Raw genomic sequence first — 21855 nt, forward strand, 5'->3', positions numbered from 1 at the left:
GCATCTTTTGGTCTGATTCAGGTCCGAATTCAGCCCAAAATCCAGGCTGAAATCAGACCTGAAACGATGAACGAAGCCGAGCCTTAAACTTTACTTACCTGCCAATATTTAAAAGGGCATATGGGTATTTCATAAAAAAAAAAAAAAACAGACTAAAATTTAAAAACCCAATAGGCTGATTGCAATTTAAACAAGAAAGCGTATGCTGCTTTAGCTCTTAAACAGTGTTATAATTATCCAGCACCAAGAAGCTTTGGAATCACCATTATACATAACCATTTATAAAGCCTTTGACTTTCCCACCGTTTGTATATTACTTTCTTTGCTAATTACTGGTAAAGTACAGCATGCTGAACATTCAAATTAGGATATCATCTAGCTTGCTCAGTTATTTTCAAGTTTAATAATAGAGTCTAGCTTTAACCCAACTCTTGCTGGTGCCTTCTGACTGGCAGCTTGAATTGGCAAGGCCTGTGTTCCTTCCCCTGGCAGCAGATATTTTATTTATTGCTGGTGTGCAAGAAGGAGACAGCAGCACTTTCTGCTCCTATTTGTCTAGATTGAGAAGTACAGTCATCTATAAAAATGGCCATCAATCTTTCCGAGCCCGTATACCATTCTCTGCGTCCCCCGGGCGTTTAACATACTCACCCCCATCAATGTAATTGGGGGGATATTTACAGTCACCGGGATCACCTTTTTGCTTTTATTCTCTGAAAATACTTTTGAAGTGATGGATGATGAACCTACAGAGCACTATATTAACCCACAGTGCATTGGACAATTATGCAGAGCAGCGTATTAACCTTTGGTGCATTGCATAGGCAGCCAGGGGTAACATACAGAGAAATGTATTAACACATTTATAGCAACCCAATTCCCTCGCTTTGAAAAATACATAGTAATAGTATAAAGTAATTGTGTAAGGTACCACAAAGAGCTGAATTTAAAGAGGCTCTGCAGAAAGGAGTTCTGATCAAGCTTAACAGTTTTAAAGGGTAACATTTCTAGATTTACCAGTGTATAGGTAATTGCATTAAGGAACTACACAGAATAAAATAAATAAGTAAATTATCAAAAGAAATGACAGCACCTGCTCCACCTTAATACTACTTATCAATGTGACTTTGCCGTATTGGGATCCTGTGGATGTCTATATCTTGGGATGTGTACTAATAGGTGAATTTAGGCTGTAAAAAATAATAATAATAAAACAATATATAGCATACATATATCTACGTGAACCAAATCCAAAAATTAATAATACTTCTATAAAATTAAAGTGACAATGTTAAAGTGCATATGGTGATATTGTGCAAACAGTGTCTTTTTTAGTGCAAAGTGCTGTTGTGCTCCGTGTCCTATCAGTATCAATGCATCCACCTTCTGGGAGTAGTCTGGTCTGCACTCACCAAATATAATGGACTCCTTTGCCTTAAAGCAAAAGCAATCTGCCGTGCTTGTTGGTCATTACTGGGGATCAATCCCAAAGCAATGTCCTCTGGTGTATCCTCTGTGTTGAAACGCCTCCAATGTTGGCTCAGGATCTACAGGGATATGTGATGTGCAGCAAGGGAAATATAAATAGAGAACTCTTCATAGAGTAATATCCTCAGATTTATTTAAAAGTGCAGCTTACAGAATGAACAAATAAATGATTAAAAACTGTATGACAGAACTAGCGTCACCATATGAAAAAATGTTCCTGCTTGTGTGGGAGACGTGGTCGCTTTTCGGCACACAGTGTGCGTTCCACTCTCCAGGCCAGTAGTGACATGTAAGGGAGGCATCTTGACGCGTTTCATCATAGAGATGCCACGTTATCAAAAGCTTTTGATAATGTGGCATGTCTATGACGAAACGCATCAAGATGACTTCCTTACATGTCACTCCCGGCCTAGAAAGTGGAACGCACGCTGTGTGCTGAATAGCGACCACGTCTACCACACAAGCAGGGACATTTTTTCATATGGTGACGCTAGTTCTGTCATACAGTTTTTAATCATGAGTTCATTTTTTAAGCTACAATTTTAAATAAATCTGAGGATATTACACTATGAGGAGTTTTCTTTCCATATACAGATTGCTACACATCACATATCCCTGGAGATCCTGAGCCAACATTGGAGGCTATTCAACACAGAGGATACACCAGAGTACATTGCATTGGGTCCCCAGTAATGACCAACAAGCACGGCAGACTGCTTTTGCTATAAGGCGAAGTCCATCATATGTGGTGAGTGCGGACCATTACACTACTCGCAGAAGGTGGATGCATTGATACTGATGAGACACGGAGCACAACACTCCCCCCCCCCACCCCCCCAAAAAAAAATACTCTGTTTGCACAATATCACTATATGCACTTTAACATTGTTTACTTTAATTTGATTTGATAGAAGTATTGAAGTATTAGTCATTTATTTTTGCATTTGGTTCACATAGATCTATGTATGCTACATATTATTGTATTATTATTATTTAATATGTTTACCTCTAAATTCACCTATTAGTACACATCTCAAGATATAGACATCCATAGGATCCCAATACCGACATAGTCACATTGATAAGTAGCATTAAGATGGAGCAGGCGCTGTCAATCATTAATTTCAATTTATCTTGCCCCAAAGCGGGGACAATATTGGACAGCAGTGCCTCATATTGCCATATATACCACCAAGGCGTGAGTGTCTCATAATATCAAATTATCAAAAGAAATCACAACTATCTGGAAGAGTAGAATATCTACAACCATCTCTGGGAATGTTAATGAGGCCCAAAAACATGGGGCACTACATACAAATTCAGACTTTGGCTGCTAAAAGTTAGGAGCAGCCTCACCCCTTTCCAGCTGCCAGCTTGCTGTCAGGGAGAGCCAAATCATTGGGAGCTTTTTTTTGCAAAGCCTGACTTTTGAAGATGGCTAAAGGTATATGTACTATAGGTCTCCTGAGACGTCACTGCAGCTGAGAAACTGGAAATATAAATGATAAAAATGCACTGATAGACTGCTAAGGCAGAGGCAGCCAGTTATTGTTTCGGCCTTACCTATTTCTGGAACCCTACATTAGATGGGTCATAACAGGAATTTGGGGTACCCATTAGACCTGAGAGGAGATTGCTTTGGGTGACGTGCAATTATTTCAGTTACGGTTAGCCTTTGATTAACTAAGGCTAAATAGAGGTAGGTAAACCGGATCTTAGTTTATGACTTTATGCCTACTTTAAGCTGTTTATTTTTGCAGAACTATAATATTTCACAATTTCATGTCCCTATTAGCCTGATTTTTGAGAATCCTGTTGACTTTTCAGTCTACTGTAGGTTCAAATGTCAAGCTGTGCCCTAATGTGGTTGGTTCAGTAAGGAGGTGATTAAAATTTCACATTGCTCTAAAGAATAAAATGCGGTGGTGAAAGTATAAAATGTATGCTAGCAAATGCAAGAAGTCATCCAAATAAAATTAATGAACTGGAATTGCTGATGCTAGACAAAAAATTATGAACAGTGGACATAACAGAAGTGTGTGTCAATGAAATCCATAACTAAATAATGAATTTGGAATGCTACAGAGTGTTCAGATAGGATAGGAAAGACACCTGGGGAAGGGACTAGTAAAATCTTGCTTACCGGTATAACCAGCTCTAAATGAAGGTGCCAGTGAAGAGTGCGACAGCATGGGGTCTGTATGGGAAATCTATACAAAGTAATACGTATACAGTATTTTTGCAGCCCATAAGTCAGTTTGCATAAATGAAAATGCAGATGCCCATGTTCTACTGCAAATAAAACAAGCAGAAAACAGATATGGTGTCCTTGATATATGAACCCAATTCAAAAAGTGTTAGTATTACAGGTTACCAGTCCTAGATGTGGTGGCTGAATTCATTTTTTCTATTTTCACTCTTATTTCTTTTATTTTAACCTGGTAATTCGGCTATTAACACACTTTCAGTCCTAGGGTGACAACTGTACCAAGCAGAATTGCTTTGACGTTTACGGAGATAGCAAGGAACAATTCTGACTGATGACAGTCCAGAGGCAGAGGAATACTAGAAGTAATCATCTCACAAGATTTATTGTTGGTTGAACAGTAATTTGTATTTATTTATCTTTTTATACACTTGTCGAACAGATAAGTGTAAAGGTATATTTAACAGGCTAAAACAAAGCATAGAGAGCAAGAGAAACATATTGTTATAGTTTACATTCACGTTAAGGATCATTTAGATCAGTGTTTCTCAACTCCAGTCCTCAAGGCGCCCCAACAGGTCATGTTTTCAGCTTTTCCATTATTTTGAACAGGTGATTTGATCAGTTTCACTGCCTTAGTAATTACCACAGCAGTTTCATCTGAGGGAAATCCTGAAAACGTGACCTGTTGGGGTGCCTTGAGGGCTGGAGTTGAGAAACACTGATTTAGACTACCGTTACTTTGATTTTGCATTGAAGCTAGATAAATTAATTACCGTATATACTCGAGTATAGGCCGACCCGAGTATAAGCCGAGGCCCCCAATTTACCCCCAAAAAACTGGGAAACCTATTGACTCGTGTATAAGCAGAGGGTGAGATATGCCTGTCCATCCCTGTGTGTGTCCGTCCATCCCTCTGTGTCCGTCCATCCCTGTGTGTCCGTCCATCCCTGTGTGTGTGTCCATCCATCCATCCCTGTGTGTGTGTCCATCCATCCATCCCTGTGTGTGTGTCCATCCATCCATCCCTGTGTGTGTGTGTGTGCGTCCATCCATCCATCCATCCCTGTGTGTGTGTGTGTGTGTGTGTGTGTGTCCATCCATCCATCCATCCCTGTGTGTGTGTGTGTGTCCATCCATCCATCCATCCCTGTGTGTGTGTGTGTGTCCATCCATCCATCCATCCCTGTGTGTGTGTGTGTGTGTGTGTGTGTGTGTGTGTCCGTGCAGCCTTGTGTGTCCAGCCTACCTGTGTCCCGAGCCTCCGTCCGGTCCCGTCCCGAGCCTCCGTGTCGTCCCGTCCCGAGCCTCCGTGTCGTCCCGTCCCGAGCCTCCGTGTCGTCCCGTCCCGAGCCTCCGTGTCGTCCCATGCCAGGATCGCCGCTCTTCGTCGGCGCCCTGGCGGCCATTCCCCTGTTCAAAAGCCGCGCCTCCGCCTCCGCCTGTGATAGGCGGAACACTCAATTTCCCAGCAGTCAGTGTTCCGCCTATCACGGACATCGGCTCATCCGAGGATGAGCCGATGTCCGTGATAGGCGGAACACTGACTGCTGGGAAATTGAGTGTTCCGCCTATCACAGGCGGAGGCGGAGGCGCGGCTTTTGAAAGGTAGAATGGCCGCTGTCTGTCTGCTCGACACGCTGTTCGGGCAGTCAGACAGCGGTGACTCGAGTATAAGCCGAGGGGGGCACTTTCAGCCTCAAAAAAGAGGCTGAAAATCTCGGCTTATACTCGAGTATATACGGTACACAGATCATTATCTATGTTACTATCCATACAGAGGTTATGAACCCATTGAATGAGAAGCATTGCTAGATTTAATCTGGCCATAGATAGTTCCGATCTCGGATGTTTCATTGGGGGGCGAGATTCTAGCCATCTATGAGCAGGCTGATTATACCTAAGTCAATCCATCGACTGACTTGGGTACAGCCATCATGTTGGATTTCTTAATGCAATTATTGCCAGTGGCTATACATCATTGTGTTCTCCTGGCAGGGATAGCTCCCCATGCCCCCCATCTGCCTTCCCACCAGGAAAACACAATAGCTTCATGGGAGGGATTCCCCCATGTGTTGATGAGAAAATCAAGAGATTTTATTTACTGCAATGAAAGAAAATTGCGCCATCTATGGCCTGCCTTAGGCATTTCCTGAAGACACATATAAATACACCTATACACACACTCTGTATTGTCTAAAGTATTGGAACGCCTGCCTTTACACGCATATGAACTTTAATGGCATCCCAGTCTTAGTCCATTGGGTTCAATATTGAGTTGGCCCACCCTTTGCAGCTATAACAACTTCAACTTTTCTGGGAAGGCTGTCCACAAGGTTTAGGAGTGTGTCTATGGGAATGTTTGACCATTCTTCCAGAAGCGAATTTGTGAGCTCAGGCACTGATATTGGACCAGAAGGCCAAACTCACTCATCCATGTCTTTATAGCCCTTGCTTTGTGCACTGGAGGAGTCATGTTGGAACAGGAAGGGGCCATCCCCAAACTGTTCTCACAAAGTTGGGAGCATAAATTTGCCAAAAATGTCTTGGTAGGTGGATGCCTTAAATGTTCTTTCACTGAAGGGGCCAAGCCCAACCCCTGAAAAAACCCCACACCATAACCCCCCGACACCAAATGATTTGGACCAGTACACAAATCAACAGGTGAAAATGTAGCCACCACTTCTAAGAACTAGTAAGGTGCAATATATAAAAATAAAAAATTGGTTTTGGGTTTAATACTGCTTTAATTCTTTCACAGTTGACTGATGTAGACGGGGGGGCTTAACAACATTTTTGTTTTCCTAGGATTGTGTTATTTGACCAGGTTAGAAACAAACAGCACTTAGTGAGCAGTTTTCTTTAACGCCCAACTCCGAAGTAAAAATAAATAAAATTAAAGAATGACAGCGTATAATATGTAATCCAAGAACAAATACACAGTTATGGCTAAAAGAAAAGGGGGAGGGGGACCCCATTCTATATCACACTCCAGCATTCCATGTCACATTCTACGATGCAAGATAAATAAAGCAGAAACTAGGCCGTTTCAATCACGGAGTCTCTAAAATTTCAAACACTTCTCCTTTGGAAAGCTTTCAAGATAATGGCAGCAAGTACTGCGAAAGGTTAGTGTAACTTTCAGTGACAGATGATTAAAGTGTATAAAATGTCTGTGAAATTGGGACCTCAGGAGATAAGTGCTCCTTTGTCTGCTCAATCCTAGTCTGCACATAAGGCTACCTATAACTAGGCAGATGTTTCATCAAAAGTAACGAGTGCTGAAATAGCTTTCTGCCCTCAAATCTGCCACGGTGGACTGGGCCAACATAAACAGCACATATAGAGCGAACACCTTATTTTCCTTTTCTCTGTACAACAGAGAAGGATCTAACCCTGGTCTCAACTGCTTAACAAGCTATACCAATACATATAGGAAAATAAAAAAAAAGGCAATAAACTCAGCACACATTCCACCTAACATGAAAATTTTTTTTTTTTTTTTGACCCGCATTGTTGCTTATTTGGTTTCAGCACTGATAGACACCAATTGAATGTCCCATGCCATCCTGGAATGCCACTGCCTGCCCTGCTCCTTCCATGTTATAAACTATGTGGCAATATGCTAGTCCATTCTTAAGTTCTCAAATGGCATATGTCACTGGCAAAGCCAACGTTTCTATGCTCAAGTCAAAAGAAAGACTGTAGCATAGAGAAAGGCCAATCTCATGGCTGGTGTTCTCAAAATGAATTATACCTGCTAAGGTGTTTATTAAAGTGGTTGTACACCCTGTACAACCACTTTTACCTACAGGTAAGCCTATATTAAGGCTTACCTGTAGGTGCTGGAAATATCACGGTTTAGAAGATATTTACAATAAAGCCGTGCGCCGATGTCTACGTCGCATGCGCACTTTAGAAAGAGCAGATCGTGCCGTTTCTAAAGGGGTCATGCCGTGACTGGTGGCATGCGCGAGAGTGACGTCACGCGACTCCGGACAGTCACAGAGCCGGAGTTCGCTGCCCCGGAAGGAAGTGGGGTAAAGATGGAGGTCACTGCTAGTGGGGACATTGGTGACAGGCTTCGGTTTCAGGTAAGTGACACATAATGGGCTACTATGCAAGGCATAGTAGCCCATTATGCTTTACCTTTGCAGGGAAATAAAGAGGAAGTAAAACCCATCAGGGTTTACTTCCTCTTTAACAAGCCAGATTTAGCTCAAAATGACAGAGTAGGCCATCACACTTCTCTGTCTTAGAATAACGTGGAAAGTAGTCAATCTGAGGTGACGAGACACCAGAAGGGTGGGGAGTGAAGATATACACCCGTCCCTTACAGGAAATCATTGCATACAGCACTGAGTTATTCCAATTCCCCTAGCTCAGTGGTTCTCCACTCCTCTCCTCAGGACCCACTAACAGGCCATGTTTGCAAGATAACTGAAATAGGTGATATCATTTTCTGCTCAGTGATTGCAGTATTCTAGTCTGCATCTCCCATACTTAAATTCTGGCCTGTTAGTGGGTCCTGAGGACAGGAGTTGAGAACCACTGCCCTAGGCAGAAGGTGGATAGCATAGTTTAAACAATATGTAAACCCAGCATTTCTTATTACTGATATGTGCCTGTTGTACCATGTACCTGTATGAGAAAGTATCTTGTTCTTGTTGTATTGCTTCCTTTGTGTGAAATCCCTGCTCTTCCTGCCAGTCCCTCCGTTGTCCTATTAAAAACTGACCATGCTAGGCAGGAGAACACTCCATAATAAGTTCTCTAGCTATGCTGGGAAGTCAGCCTGCTATCCTTTATTGACCAGACTTGTCCTGACACCCCCCCCCCCCCCCACCTCATGCTGCAAAACCATTCCCTGGGAAGATCAGTTTGCTGTTGCTTCTCCTTCTCTCTATGCAGCTGAGAACAGAAGTTATGTGATCACTTGGAAAAAAAAAAAGTGTGGGGGGGGGTTCTCTTTTGGTTTTAATGTATAAAACAAACAGTCTGCACACAAGCCCTGTACAGAAAGCGTACCCCACCCCAGAGTTCAGACATGTTTCTTGGCCAGCCTCTACTTTTTCTTCCATTTAATACATGGTTTTGGTAAAGGGGGTTCTGTGTCAATGATCTCTGGCTTCTTCTCAGCTGGGATGTTGAAGACATCCTCCGTGGGGTCTTTTAAAATGATTTCCTTGTTATCCGACATTTTCAGTTTCTGCAGCTCCTTCACTTGCTGTCTTTCCTTGACTTTGGCAGCTGTGGCTAAATGGATCACCCGCCGGTGCATGTTAGGAGACTGGTAGTGAGGGTTCCCAAACAAGGTTGGTCCTCCAAAACTTCCCTGGAAAATCTTAATGAGATTTAGTACAAATCAAGGTCCAGTTTTGACCAGAGATGCATCTCATTCTATAATCTGATAATTTCTAAACCATATCCTCATGGAACACATGGTCTACAAATGACTGACTCTTTGGGTGGTATCTTGGGATTCCAAAAACCTGTGTAAAGGGCTTTTTCAACAGAGTAAGGTACGGATCCCGATCAAAGGCAGGATCGAATGAGATCAAAGGACGAGATCCTTTCAGGCAGTTCCCTCATTTTCAGCTCCACCAGTGTGTGAAGGTTTTGAACCAGAAACTTTGCAGAAGGTCCCCCAGGGGAATTGGCTACCCACATATACAGGTCCTTTTTTTTCTTTGCTTCAAAATATATACTTACACAAATATTTTGCTTTTCATTTTGATTTAAACTGAATTGGTTGTTTTACAAGGGGAAGGTTTGCATATATTTTAGGCTCCCTCTGTAATGTACTGCATTCGTCATACAGAGAGAGGACTAACAGGTGCCCTTCAAAACCACACACATGCAAACAACTGTGAGCTAGAAAATATACCACCACCTACAAACGGCAAATGTCCTCATAAAAATTTCATCATACCTGTTCTGCAGAATGAAGCCAATGTATCCAACTTGTCTGGAATAACCTAACTTTAGACTACAATAGAAATGTTACCGCTATCAATCTAGCATGATGGCTAATGGCGATTTGATTATAATCTAATTTCCCAGTTGTCCCCTTTCTTATAAATTATGATGCCCACATAGAAATATAATATTCGTGAGATGAATATTCATTTTGCATTTTAGTGAATTAGCATATGTGAATATATGATGAGTTTTATCACAGGTTATCTACTTACAGGTTGACAAAAGAAACAACGCATGCATTTGTTCAGTAAGTGGAATAAGTGGATCAGCTAAGCAGCTCTTTTCCAAGAGACAATTGCAGAGATTAATGGTTGTTTTTTTGTTTTTTTTTATACCCAGGCCTGAAAACGGGAAAGTGAAAATAAAGACGAAACCAAACGTTAAACTTACTCTAAGCCATATTCTAAGCCTAGTCTATCGAGCCCTTTAAAGAAACAAATCGCTATACTTACCTGTTCTAGCACAAGAAGATGAATAAATAAATAAACTTGCATATGATCTTACCAAAGTCCTGAAAATGAAAATTTCAATCTCAGCATTCAGGTAAAACATGCAGAAGCTGAATTAAAAGAAGTCCATGTATTATGTGAAGAACATAGAATTCTCATCCATGCTCCAGGTAACGAGTACAGATCAAGTGAAGACAAGGTGATAATCCTTAAACCAGAGATAATCCAGCTCCACACCCAGTGTAAATTAACACAACCTGCTTACCAGCTGTATATGACCACTAGATTATAGGTGGTCCAGCTGGGCAAAGGGAAATAGGTCTCCCCAAAACCTTAAATGCTCTCTTCAATCCCACCCTCAGGGATGGACTTACCATTGGGCTTGACTGGGCTCAAGCCCATGGGCCCCGCCCAAAAGGGGACCCCCGCCGAGAAACATAGCCGAATATACTCGGCTCCACTCACAGTCATGCCCAGTCCCTCCCTATGATGGACATAACACAGGGACTGGGCGTGACTGTGAGCCGAGCCGAGTACACTCGGCTACTCTTGGCTCTGCTCGGGACAGCAAGAGGACCCGAGAGCCGCCGAGAGGACACGAGAGCCGCCGAGATACACAGGACTCTGTATCTTGGCAGCGCCATTTTTACCTTTTTTACTTCAAGACTGCAATGACAAGGCTGCAAATGACACTGGAGCAAGGCTGCAAATGACAAGGCTGCATTGACAAGGCTGCAATGACACTGGACAAGGCTGCAGATGGATGGGCAAGGCTGCAGATGGATGGACAAGGCTGCAGATGGATGGACAAGGCTGCAGATGGACACTGATAAGGCTACATTGATGGGCATTTAAATGTAAGTTTTTTCCTTAACCACTTCCCACCCGGCCAATGCACATATACGGCCGGGTGGGAGCCGCCTACTCCTGATATGACGTTCAGGAACGTCATTCAGGAGTAGCGGGATCGCGCCCGCGCAGCGGCGCGATCCCGATGCGCCGTGTCACCCGGACACGGCGCATCTCAGATCGGCAGGAGGGCTCTGTGATTGGCCCTCCTGATCACATGACGGCCGTGTCCAATCACGGCCGTCATGTGATGTAAACAAACAGCCGGTTGCTAGGCAATCGGCTCCTCCTCTCCTCACACAGAAGTCATCGCTGTGGAGAGGAGAGCAGATCGCTGCAGCCGGCTGCTGATCAGTGAGTATGAGCTGCTTTTTACAGCTTTTTACTCACTGATCACCAGTCTAGTGTACACAGTAAACACACCACACAGTAAACACATCACACAGTATAAACACAATGTCCCCACACATGTCCCCAAAACATACATGTCCCCAAATAATAAAAACACATGTCCCTAATAATAAAAACATGTCCCCCACATATGTCCCACTAAAATCACATGTCCCAATGATTATCTGCACACATATGTACGTGATCACCTGCACACATATGTACATGATCATTTGCGTACATATGTCCGTGATCACACAAACCAATTATTATACACTTAACGGATTTTTTTTTACCAAAAACATGTAGCAGAATACATTTTGGCTTAAATTTATGACAAAATTTGATTTTATTGGATATTTATTGAAGTAGAAAAAAGAAAATATTGTTTTTTTTTTCCAAATTTCCGCTTTTTTGCGCTTATATCGCAAAAAATAAAAAACGGAGTCGTGAATAAATACCACCAAAATAAAGCTCTATTTGTGCGAACAAAATGATAAAAATTTCATTTGGGTACAGTGTAGCATGACCGCGCAATTGTCACTGAAAGCGCTAGAGCGCTGAAAGCTGAAAATTGGGCTGGGAAGGAAGGGGGCGAAAGTGCCCTGTATTGAAGTGGTTAAACTTCCCTCCTAAAAGTGTTTTTCCTTGAAATTCCCTCCTAAACTTGGGGTGTGTGTTATATGCCGGCGCCTGTTATACGCCGATAAATATGGTAATGTATAAAAGGTAGGACCCAAAAGTAACTCAAGCCCAGGGGCCCCCACCACCCTAAGTCCTGCCCTGCCCACCGTTCACACGGAACTTGGAGATAAAAAGAAAATGCTTCCATAGTGCAGTATATCAAACACTGATTTATTGATATAAACAAAGAATTTTTTGCACTCAATAGAAAACAAGAAAAAACATAAAAAGCTGCTCACACAATATTGCTGGATACAATATACAAAATATGGATAAAAGATGTGGCGCTCAAGAATAAATAGTGCAAATGCAATCAATAAAATAAATTCATCCAAATAACAATTGAAAATTTAAAATAAAATAAACAATAAATGTGAACAGTCAAAATGGGAAAGAGATTCCACCAAACAGGAACAAATCACCATCTACCATGTCTAATAAGAAAATAGTAGGGTCCCATCACTTTCACCCAATAAGACTGACCCTTACCGTCAGTGCATGGGTAATGCACATATAATAAAAATGGCTCAGATAGTGATTCCTCCCAATCCGTGTGATGATGTAAACTTCCTCACAACATGGGGCAAAGTCAGAGATCTCTAAACATGGCTCAGTAATCATGGAGCTATAAAAAGATACCGCTCATTGTGCAAGCATCTTAAAATAAGTTCAACGTTTTAATAAAAGGTAAAAAAAATACACTCAAATTTTGTAGGGCAAAATATGCAAGATAAGAAGCGACCAGCGTACTCAGGGAAGACTGAGTACAACTAATTGACATGAGTAACTGAGTATGTGAAAGTGAGAAGATTGCCTGATTGGTGTGTCACTGCCAAACAATATTAGTGCAGGGACTATGTGGGTACCATCAAGAGATAAATTTGCAATGGCTTGCACACAAAAAAAGTCAGTGCATTCTCTTACTGTTTGCACCTGGAGATGAAGCACACCAACCCCCCTGATCTAAGTTAACCTCTGTTTCACAATTTGCAACTATTTAGAAAATGTTCCCAGTGGCAGTAGCTAAGGTCCAACCTCCCCTGTTTGGAATGTAATTGGGATTTTTTTTTTGGTCAGCTTACAGGTTGTAGACAGAAAATGGGCCTTGTACTTTCATCTTCTCCACCTAAATACTGCCTAAGCTTAGTGGTACAGGAAGGACATAAGGTAAAGTTAGGTTAGAGGAACATACTACAATACTACTACAATATTATTGAAGAAGGAATGAATTTAGAGTTATATGAAATGGCTCCATTTATGCACAGCACAAATTTAGTGTGGAGAAATTTGACCTCAACCCTAGTAAACATTTTTTGGATCAAATGGAATTGTCAATTTCAGGTCTTCTTGTCCAAAATCAGTACATGAATTGACTAATTCTCTTCTGGCTAGATGACCACAAATTCCTACAGACATGTTCCAAAACCTAATGCAAAGCTTACCCCGAAGAGTGCACTTGGTGGTAATAGTCCCAAAGGGGGTTCAAACGTCATTTTAATGTCCATGTTTTTTTCAATGTAAAACACAAAAATTTCACATATGTGTGTTGGGCAGGTGTTAAACTTTTGGCCATACATTGTTCATGCTGCCACCTTATTATGAATTCAGCCTCCATCCATTTTACTTTAGGAAAGTGGGATATTGCTATGTGGAAACTGAATTATTAGTTTTCCTTTTTGACCTAAACTATATGCTCTTTATTGACTCTAAATACTGACGTATTGTTAGATAAGATCACAAATTTAATATTGTGCATTCAGGCTGTCCCAACCCCTTTGAATTTTCACAAGCTGATTTCTTTTTATCTATCATGCCTTTTCTATTTTAATGCTGCATTTGCATTTCCTGGTAGTAAAATAAAACAACTGTTTATGCATGATTTGGGAGTAATTATAATAATCGCTTTGAGCAGAAATAAAATGTCATGAACATGGCAACTGAGTTGCTGTGCAAAATGAAGCCATTTCATATAACTGTAAATTCATTCCTTCTTCAATCATATTGTAGTATGTTCCTCTAACCTTACGTTACCTTGTGTTCTTCCTGTACTATAAGTTTTGGAAGTATTAAGGTGGAGGGTACAAGGCCCATTTTCTGTCTATATGCAGTGTAATTTAAGTGATCCTGTCAGGGAAAAAATGGTCTACCTGTAAAAGAAGAGTAATGGCCTGTTCTGATACCTATGGCACAGAATGCCGCTCTATCGAGGGGAAATATGCCTACAAAGTCTACCTAGAAATGAACACTTCTGGGATTATAAATTCCTTGGTCCCGCCCACTGCTCTTTGTTGCACTCCCACTGACCTCCAAGTCACTACAGGACAATGACTGGGGGAGGAGGGAAAGATCGGCAATTTCGGAAGTGTCAGTTTCCAAACTTAACATTAGAGAAAGATTCCTCCTGAGCAGAGCAGTGTTCAGTGGCACGGGCACTGGGAAAGGTATTTTTGCTTTTGTAGATAGAGAGTCACGGTACTACTACAGTGAGCCTACAGGCGAGCAGGTGACACGGGATCCCCTAGGGCATGGAGCCTAAGGGCCAGCCGGTATTCTGACAGGGACCCCCTCACAAGGGTTTGAGCTTAGCTGCGTGCTGACTCCAGGTCACGACCCCTGGGTTCACCCTGTTTGCTAGGGGAGTACCAGAAGACACTGTCAGACAAGGATGGATGGATGAAGCAAAGTAGAGCCCGACAGCGAGCCAAGGTCAGGTTGGGCAGCAGACAACATAATCAGAACTAGCCGAGTTGGTACACAAGAGATCAGTTCACGAGAGGTCAGGTTAATGCAGGTTACACAAAGGGAGCTCAGAAACAAATGTTGCTCAAGCAACCAGAAACTCTGAGGGGAATTTAAATAGAGAAGCACATGGGGGGATGGACAGGAAGTAGCAGAAAGGAATGATATATTAAGCAACAGGTGAAGCCGGCGACACCCATAGCTACAGAGTGCAGCCAGAGCTGAACACAAGCTAGTGGGACGACAGGTGCCAGCCAACCTACAGCAGTAAAGGTAAGACACTGATCAGCTCTGCAGCTGATCTATGACATAGAGCTTTTTTTCACTTTTTTTTTCCCCTGACAGGGTAATTTCAAATTTATTTTTGGGCTGCAATGACTGCTACATCCTCCTCTGCTTTCCCTGTGATTATATTGTATTGTACAAATCCCCGCAGGATATGAACCCAGTGACTGACAGGTGGCAAAGGCTGCATATAGTGTGTTACAACGATAATCATATAACATTAATCATTAGAAATTTTCTGAGAACGTTTTTATATTTTGCCTACACAAGCCCTTTAGTTAAGAAGAATATGAATGTACAAAATGGATTCACACAGAGTGATAGAAATATAAGCGGTGATAGAAATCAGTAAAAGCCACATTTTTTTAAAGCCATTTGGGGGATTTTCCATAAACTCAACGGAGGAAAATACATTCAAAGCTAAGCGAGTAGGAAAAATTTAGGTTTTAGACATACATTCATAAAAAAATCTAACTACCGGTATATAAAATTTACCACTTAGCAGAATAGAATATATGCACTGGGACCATAAGACGAGGGATCAGTGCAAATTAATTGAATTTTCCTTTGCAGCTATGTATTCAATTATTAAAGCAATCTGTTTATTATTGCTTCCACATCAATCTTGCGTATCCACAAAGAATATCAAGTGATATTGCAACTGTTGTAAAGTACTCTGGATGCCTTTAGTCTAGAGCTGACAACTATTCATCTGCAAAAAATTAAGTCAAAAAGGTGCTGCTGGAACAGGTGTGCCACAATTTTGTGCGTGTGCTTCCAAAATAGAGTATGGAGCTCCACACTATAAATCGGACCGATATTGGAGAGTATAAAGCTGGCTTCAGCTAGTCTCCTTCCATAGAGGTGATTAAACCCATAGAAATGTGAAATGCGTTAGCCGGGCATGGCATAGAAGGAGACTAGCTGAATCTGGCTTTGTACACTCCACTATTGGGCTGATTTACAGTGTGCAGCTCCATGCTCTTTAGTGCATATGAATAGTATCAGATTGGTCGGGCCCCTTGGATGCCTGCACCTTCTGTGGTTGGAGTCTCCAGGAGAACATACACAGTTGCTTGGAGCTGCACAGCTTTCTTACAGGGTCACAATGCTCTCAAAATAGGGTTAAATGTAAAGTACTAATACTAAAATTCATCATATATCGGTAAAGTAAGGTGGTAAAAATACATTGTATGATACTGACTTAAAAGAACCTAAAAAGACTGCCATAAACCCTGCTATCCTCTACAGCTAGACTGTTCCGTTCTTCTATTAGGATCTGCAGTTCTCATGATGCTGCAAGTGTGATCATCCATGACACCAGCCATTTGAGGCGTGAAAGTTCCTCTGAAAGCTGACAAAAGTACACTGGCAACTGTGACAAGTATGTGTCACAGGTATGAGATTATAATTATAATGTTGTATGCCACAGGATACGAAGTTATAATTAGGCTTTTAGTGGAGAGACCAGATAGCACATTTTTACTGTTTATTCAACAATAACGTTTAAGCACTTTGCACAGCAAAATTAATTGCACACCATTATTTAGAGCATATTCTTTAATAAGTCATGGAAAAAAACATGAAAAAATGTTTTTGTTTGTTCAACATAAAATGTATTTATCATAGGTATTAACTATATATATACATATATACACCTATCATGGACAAAAACATGAAACTGTTTTAGTTTGTTTATCATAGGTATTATTTTTTATATACATATATATATATATATATATATATATATATATATACATACATATACATACCCCTATTCTCTCTCTCTCTCTCTCTCTATAATATATATATATCTAGACATATGCATTCGTTTTTGTCCGAATGCATTTTCGTCCGAATTTCGGGTATTTTCGTTATCGTTTAAACAAACGATAATGAATGTGCAGAATCCAAAAAACAAAAGATCCGACATAAACATTATTTTCATTTTCGTTGTGACAACAGTTCGATATAGATAGGATATTCGACATGACTCTGACAATAGCAATCTGTGTCCATCGAACCTGTGGTCGAATGTGCCTAACCTTAGTTCTATTAGTCCAAGACTATTCTACATAGAGAGAAAAGATTTGACATAGAGAGAAAAGATTCTACATTATAGAGACAATAACAAAAAAAGTCGAATGTGCCTAACCTAACTCTATTAGTCCAAGATTATTCGACATAGACAGAAAAGATTTAACATGATTTGACGAAGCAGTCGCCTCGAGTGGACATTTAAGGTCAAATGCTCCGCCCATAGGCTATAGAAGAATTCTAATGTTGGTTGACTAGTAATAATAATTAATAAGTGTCATACAACATTAGAATTCTACTATAGCTTGTAGGCGGAACATTCGACCGGAAATGTACTATTGCGGCCGGCGTACAATTTAGCTGCTCCGTCAAATCTTCTTAGAACATTCGACAGACACCATAAGCCTTCAATGACAGATTCGACCTTAATTATTTTGGATTTTCAGACTAATGCGTTTTTTAACAAAACAAAATAAATAAAAACAAATTTCGGGAGTAAGTAAATACATTTATTTTTCGGACGAAAACTAAATTCCGAAAGTAAATATTTCATTGTGCACATGTCTATCTATAGATATTTTTTTTATTTTAAAAAAAAAACACTAAATTATTTTCTCCTATTCATCCTAAGAACAAGGAGCCCAATTATATGTAGATTTTGATACACATGTCAGTGCTGTATAATTGACAAACAAGTGTGTATTTTTAAGATTTCCAGATATTAGGCATTTTTCTATTACAATGGCTGTCATTTACTGACCAGGCAGGGCCAACATAGGCTCTTTCACCTTGACGGCACTGCTTACCATGTTGGACTTAAAATAATAATAATGTTTTTTTTATTATTTATATAACAAACAATGGTTTTGCACAGAGTGGCCCCAATCCTCCTCCTCTTCTGGGGTCCCCCACTGGTGATGCTGGCTCCTCCTGTCTTTGAGCACTCCCCCTAGCAATGTGCAAAAATCCTACCTAGCAAACCACTTTCTGGGGTGATACTCATGTCACACTGTGCACATCCATTGACATGCACAGTGTGGTTTGGCCCCTCCCTTCAGTCATTGGATTTGATTGACAGCAGCAGAAGCCTATGGCTGCCACTGCTCTCATTGAGTCCAGTGAGGAGAGAGAGAGCAGTGCCACTGCTCTCGGGACAGTGCTGGACCAAGTTTGGGCTCAAGTAGGTATTTACAGTATTTACAGTGGGCAGAAGGGAGCTGCACCTAAAAGGTTTTTTGTATGTTAGTGCAGAGAATGCATTAAGGTTAAAAAAAAAACTTTTAGCCTTTACAGCCACCTAAAAAAATATATATATTTTGTGCAAAACAGTGACAAATAGGGAAACTGTAGGCAACACATTAAAATCGGTTATAGCCAGTCTTATTTAGAGAGTTAAACTAAAATAATGACCCTAAAATTATTCTGTGGCATGTGCAGGGATGTAATAGATGTTGATGCACATATGTGTGTCCTGATTACATGTGTCTATGTTTGTGTATGCATGTGTGTATGTCCACATTTAAAATTTTATTGCATCATATTTACTGTTTTAACCTATTGCCACAAGAACAGAAAGTCCCCCATCTACTTGTACAGATGTGCCAGGATTTTAACAGCTCTGATCCAAGAACAGCTCAAAAAAGGAAGGACTCATGACATCGCTGGGCCAGTCAAAAGATTGAAGGGGAAAAAAGGTATCTATGGCAGCCCTGCTCTGAAAAGGGCTTACATAATGATGATATGTAAGAGCTGTCACATGTAACAATATTCTGAGCCCAGCTCAGAGATGCTTTTCATGTTTGACAATGCTGTCATTTTGAATTTTACATATTAGCATTTGTTGTATTTTACAGTGCCTTGCAAAAGTATTCACCCCCTTGGCTTTTTACCTATTTTGTTACATTACAGCCTTTAGTTCAATGTTTTTTTAATCTGAATTATATGTGATGGATCAGAACACAATAGTCTAAGTTGGTGAAGTAAAATTAGGAAAATGTATACATAAAACATTTTTTCAGAAATAAAGAACTGATAATTGGCATGTGCGTGTGTATTCACACCCTTTATTATGAAGCCCATACAAAGCTCTGGTGCAACCAATTACCTTCAGAAGTCACATAATTACTGAAATGATGTCCATCTGTGTACAATCTAAGTGTCACATGATCTGTTATTACATATACAGACCTTTTTGAAAGGCCCCAGAGGCTGCAACACCTAAGCAAGAGGCACCACTAACCAAACACTGCCATGAAGACCAAGGAACTCTCCAAACAAGGAAGGGACAATATTGTTGAGAAGTACGAGTCAGTTTTAGGTTATAAAAAAATATCCAAATCTTTGATGATCCCTAGGAGCACCATCAAATCTATCATAACCAAATGGAAAGAAGATGGCACAACAGCAAACCCGCCAAGAGACGGGCGCACACCAAAACTCACAGACCGGGTAAGGAGGGTATTAATGAGAGAGGTAGCACAGAGACCTAAGGTAACCCTGGAGGAGCTGCAGAGTTCCACAGCAGAGACTGGAGTATCTGTACATAGGACGACAATAAGCTGTGTACTCCATAGGAGTTGGGCTTTATGGCAGAGTGGCCAGAAGAAAGCCATTTCTTTCAGCAAAAAACAAAATGGCACATTTTGAGTTTGCGAAAAGGCATGTGAGAGACTCCCAAAATGTATGGAGGAAGGTGCTCTGGTCCGATGAGACCAAAATGTAACTTTTTGGCCATCAAAGAAAACGTTATGTCTGGTGCAAACTCAACACATCACATCACCCAAAGAACACCATCATGGAGGTGGCAGCATCATGCTGTGGGGATGTTTTTCAGCAGTCGGGACTGAGAAATGGGTCAGAGTTGAGGGAAAGATAGATGTTGCTAAATACCGGGATATTCTTGAGCAAAGCCTGTACCACTCTGTGTGTGATTTGAGGCTAGGACGGAGGTTCAACTTCCAGCAGGACAATGACCCCAAACACACTTCTAAAGCAACACTTGAGTGGTTTAAGGGGAAACATGTAAATGTGTTGGAATTGTCTAGTCAAAGCCCAGACCTCGATCGAATGGAAAATATGTGGTCAGACTTAAAGATTGCTGTTCACAAGCGCAAACCATCCAACTTGAAGGAGCTGGAGCAGTTTTGCAAGGAGGAATGGGCAAAAATCCCAGTGGTAAAATGTGGCAAGCTCATAGAGACTTATACAAAGTGACTTGGAGCTGTGATAGCCGCAAAAGGTGGATCTACAAAGTATTGACTTTAGGGGGGTGAATAGTTATGCACATTGCCTTTTTCTATTATTTTGTCCTATTTTTTGTTTGCATCACAATAATAAAAAAAACACATCTTCAAAGTTGTGGGCATGTTCTGTAAATTAAATGATGCAAATCCTCAAACAATCCATGTTAATTCCAGGTTGTGAGGCAACAAAACACGAAAAATGCCAAGGGGGTGAATACTTTTGCAGGGCACCGTATATTTAAAAAATAGTGTTCCACTTTATTCTTTTGTGTAGTCCTCTGGGATTCTGCAGACAATGTATAAACTTTTTTCCCATTGCACTTGAGTAGCCTATTACGCCCATCAGCTAGAATGGTATATGTATTCTTTTTCACTTACCACTACAAATGCAGACAGCTGTTTATCTGATATTGTTTAATAGAAAATGCAAGCATGTCTTTCACCATTTATCAAGTAAATTAAATGATTCTTGCCTGCATGAAATTCCACTTGTCATTTGTTTTGGAGCTGCGGTGTCCTATTAATGTCACTCTAAGCCCTCCCACCAATTTGCATGTCCCACAACTTGGCGGTATCCAGACACGCCAAGACAATTTGACGGATGTGCACTGTGGAGCATCCATACTGTACCATCTCCGTTCATTTTCATCATGATAAAAATACTTCTCGCTTCCTGTACATAAATATAACCCTTTGTCACTATGGAAATGCAGGCTAGGCAGACTTGATAGCCAGCCCGTGTGGTGCCATTCAGCAGAAGTGATACAATGTGCATAATGATACACGACAGAGAAATGTTCTACATTGTGTGCATTGCAAAGTTTACAAAACCAACTGTTACAATTCTATAGGAAGCTTACAAGCAGAAAGAGGTCAATACAAATACACGTTGATGTCTGTCTCTACATGAAACTGATCTTAAAGCAAACCTATCAGTAGTTTTAAAGGAAACTCTGCATGAGACAAACATGAGCTATTGCGGTCCTCTGCTTCTGGAAGGGCTTATTACTGGACTGTTATGATGATACTTTATTGAAAACCCCATTGGCTGAGAGCGCTGATCCGGAGTCGGTCTGATGCTGGTTCTCCAGCATGCTTGTTCCACAGAAGCCAGCCAAATGGCCAGCTTCCGTCGGACAGGGTGGCATACACACAGGCCGAATGTCAGACAGTGTTTTTTGATCTGGCCGATGTCTCCGGACATTCTGTCCATGTGTACGAGGTGGTTATCTGACCACGCACATTGTAATATACAGCATTTGTACAATTTCTTGTGTAGTGGAGGGGTCTGCCTGGACAGAAACTGAATTGTTTATGTTGGCTCTCGCATTACACAGATTTAGTAAATATAGAGGATATTCTATGAGGTAAAAATTCCTGCTTAACCACTTTCCGCCCAAGGTACGTTCAGGTGACGTCCTGGACTTTGAGTGGAGATATCTGAATGATGCCTGCAGCTCATCCAGATATCATTTTTTAAAGCCGGCGATTCTGTGCATCATA

The 21855-nt window shown here is 41.0% G+C and overlaps 1 protein-coding gene and 1 pseudogene across 2 annotated transcripts in view; both read right to left on the reverse strand.

Moving 5' to 3' along the window:
- Positions 1-21855, reverse strand: part of ASIC2 (acid sensing ion channel subunit 2) — a 1070968-nt gene that overhangs the window by 382131 nt on the left and 666982 nt on the right. The window lies entirely within an intron of this gene.
- LOC143934955 (ribosome biogenesis protein BRX1 homolog) overlaps positions 8737-21855 on the reverse strand; it is a 56326-nt pseudogene continuing 43207 nt past the window's right edge.

The sequence above is a fragment of the Lithobates pipiens genome, unplaced genomic scaffold, assembly GCF_037356315.1.
Source record: "Lithobates pipiens isolate NorthernLeopardFrog02 unplaced genomic scaffold, aLitPip1_a1.2 Scaffold_28, whole genome shotgun sequence".
NCBI classification, from domain to species: Eukaryota; Metazoa; Chordata; class Amphibia; order Anura; family Ranidae; genus Lithobates; species Lithobates pipiens.